This window comes from Arachis duranensis, unplaced genomic scaffold, assembly GCF_000817695.3.
Source record: "Arachis duranensis cultivar V14167 unplaced genomic scaffold, aradu.V14167.gnm2.J7QH unplaced_Scaffold_154724, whole genome shotgun sequence".
NCBI classification, from domain to species: domain Eukaryota; kingdom Viridiplantae; phylum Streptophyta; class Magnoliopsida; order Fabales; family Fabaceae; genus Arachis; species Arachis duranensis.
The window spans coordinates 8,132-11,392 of record NW_026264159.1 but is presented as its reverse complement, the minus strand read 5'-3'; the positions used below and the strand labels follow the sequence as shown (position 1 = coordinate 11,392).

The window sequence follows — 3,261 nt, the reverse complement described above, 5'->3', positions numbered from 1 at the left end:
AGAAATTATTTTATTAAAAATAATTAAATTAAGCTTTGATAATTAAATTAAAAAAAATTTACTTAATCTCATAATTATTGAGTAATTTTTTATATTTAAATTATACAACTTATTAGTTGTAAAAGGATAAGAATTTTAAATAATTTAATTTAAATAATTGAGATTTTAGAATTTAATACTTTAATTTTATAAAAAAATTAATTATATTATTTCTAATTTTAAATTAGAATACCTAATTAAATGCCAATTAGTAAATTGATAATTAAAATAATATTTTTTTAAGTAATTTAAAGGAATTAATTAGATTTCAAATTAATACAATATACTCTAATTTTATTAAAATTACACTAATCTATTAACCCTAAATCCCCAAATTAAAACCCACTAACCCTAACCTTACCTCACCGCCACTCACTCTACTCTCTCTTAACACATACAACCGTATCAAACTCCTGCACCTAAGCCATTCCAATTTGCAATTCCATTTCATTCATAGATTCCATTATTAAATAATGTCATGAGATGATTTAGTTAATTTCCCAAACCCAACAATCCCTAAAGCCCCTCGAATCTCACCACTCCATTGATTCATGCATTTTCCAATTCGGTACATGGAAGCCCTTCACCAACAAGCACCCTTGTCTCTCCGAAGGCAAAACCCCTTCTGTTCCAATTGATTTTTCCAAGCTTTCTCTTCTCGACGATGATTCCACTCCTAAACCCGTCAATTCATCATCCTGCCATCATTACTACATGAAGCTGTCGAACGGAGCTGAGGAAGAGAGAGGGACGAACTCGTGAGGGAGAAGGAGAAGAGGTTGTGCCGCCGCCGCTACGAGGGTCCGTCGCCGTCGCCAAAGCTCGCAATGCCGTCGGAAAGCCAGCCGCGGTGAGAGAGAGAGCGCTCATGAGGGTTAGAGCCGCGAGGAGTTGTGAACCGCCGCTGCTGACGGAGAAGAGAAGGAATCCGAGAGGAGAGGAAGAGAAGCTGCGCCGCCTCCTCGCGCCAGTCATCGTCACAAGCTCCGTCGCCACTGTTGGAGGTGGGTTGTTGAGCTTGTGTCGCCGGAAAATGGCGTTGCCGTAGCTGAGGTCCATTGCCGGTAAGGGTTTTCTTTTTTTAGGTTGGTCTCTGTTCTTGTGGGTTCGGAAAGATTATTGTCGCTGTGTGGTTGTTACAGTTGTCGTTGCTGAGCTTCTGGCCACCGGGAACGGTGCTGTGGCCGCTGGAACCTTGGTTTGAGTCACTGCCGATAGTCACTGATAGAGGTATCTTTACTGCCTCTATTTCGCTTTAGGTCCTTTGCTTCCTTAAACTTGTTTTTGCTTTTACTTTTATTCTGCTTTTATCATATTTTCTACTGCAATTAGGTTGAGTATTGCCGCTAGTGTTGCCGCGGGGTTGCTGAAGCTGCTACTAGTTCTGATTTTGTTATCTTGGATTGTAATTGCTTTTAATTCCTATCCAATTTGGATTTTCCATTTTGCTGCAACCATGGCCATTGCTGTGAAGACTAACAATATCACCGTTCCGGTTGCTGCCACTGTCGTTCCAGTTGCGTGAGAGTCGCAGCTGTTGCCATGAACTAAAAGGAGAGGGAATTATCACAATAAATTTGTGCGAACTCGATTAATCGAGGTAGGGGTTTTTCTTAAAATCTAATTTATATTACAGAGTTGTGATAACTAGATATTAATGTGAGAGAACATATGTCTGTGATTATGATTGTCTTCTGAATGTGGTTGTTTGCTGGACTGAATGACTGATTGCTTGATTGCGTGGGTAGTTTGTGATTGCTGAAAAGAAATTAGTTTGAAAAGTTATTTAGTTGATTAAGGAAAAAATGGCTTTTCTCGGTGTTGAAACTATTTTCGATAATGTAAAGGAATTGGCTTTGGAAATGGTTTAATTTTGAGTTAGTGACTTTATAAATGATTTAGTATTTGAGCTGGTTTGATTTAAAAAAAAAAGATTTATTATGGGCACTGATTCGCTTTGAAAATAATTTGATATTGGAACTAGCTGAATCTTGGAAAATGATTGAGATTTGAAAAAGGTTTGAGAAATGTTTGGATGGAACCCAAACAGGGTGGCAAAGTCCGAGTTTTAGAGGAAATGCTGCCGAAATTTTATAAAATTGAAAGTTTTGGTTGAAGTAATTGTTTAAAAAGATTTAGTTCTTAAACGTTATTTATTTAAGATTGATTTATTTAGAAAATAAAGAATTATGTTTTGGATTGAGATTGTTGATTAACGGAAAGAAGGATGATGGGGATTGATTTGAAATATGATTTTAGAATGAATTTGGAAATGGGATATGGATTGATGAATGATGGTGATATTGAAAATGGCTTAGATATTGATGAATGATGAATGAATTGTTTATATGGCTTATGAATTTGAAATATCTTGAGATACGAGGTTCCCTGGATTAAGTGCCGTGGCTTGCCACCACGTGTACCAGGTTGAAAACTCGATACTCTGTTGACCCTACGATGTAATTGTGTGACCGGGCACTATACAAATTCCCGGGAATGTTACCCCCATTGAGTAATATTGATTATTTGAGAAAAAGCTATGCATAGACTCTTGGGGATGCACGTCGGGGGACAGTCTAAGTACAATTCAGACTTGTCGGGTTGGCTGGATAACCGACAGATGAGCCTCATCAGCCATAGGACAGGCATGCATCATATGCATCTGTATGCTTTGCTTGGGTTTGAACTTGTTTTGGTTTGCCTAATTGCTAAACTGTTCTTAACTGCTACTTGAACTATTTGCTGTAACTGCTTCCTACTTGTGCTTTCCTTGTCTGTCTTGCCTGTGTTTGTCCTGGCGTGTTACATTTGAGAATGGACTTAGGTGCTGAATTAATGATTGTGTTGTTTGATTGCGTGGTTAGTTTCTGATTGAGATTTGCTTATGAGAAAAGGAAGACTTTGGATTTCTGAAAATATTAAACATTGTTTCTTTGAAAATGTTTTAAACGATTAGCTGTTGAATTTTAAAAGGATTTATAAGGCAACGATAGTCACTGAATTTGAAACAGTTTTCTTATTGAATATCTTCTTATGACAACTTTGAAACTCCGTGGTGAGACCATGTGGTTAGGTTCTCACCCCCTACAGCTTTACCTTTTCAGGAACCAGATGAAGAGGCATTAAGAAGAGTTATACTGCGTTTGGTTTGTATGCTACTGTGTTAATTAGATTATTTTCTTCCATCGTCTTTGTTATTACAAATTTGTAAGAGGGATAGGA

The 3,261-nt window shown here is 37.2% G+C and overlaps 1 long non-coding RNA gene across 2 annotated transcripts; it reads left to right on the top strand.

Moving 5' to 3' along the window:
* Positions 1-349: 349 nt before the first annotated feature.
* LOC107472549 (uncharacterized) lies at positions 350-3,148 on the top strand. Of its 2 annotated transcripts, XR_008005159.1 has the most exons (4): positions 350-1,103; positions 1,182-1,269; positions 1,372-1,639; positions 3,130-3,148. It is a non-coding gene; the product is annotated as an uncharacterized LOC107472549 (long non-coding RNA). The 2 variants fall into 2 exon arrangements; XR_001588801.3 differs by lacking the exon at positions 3,130-3,148 and having other exon boundaries at positions 362-1,103; positions 1,372-3,094.
* The last annotated feature ends 113 nt before the right edge of the window (positions 3,149-3,261 follow it).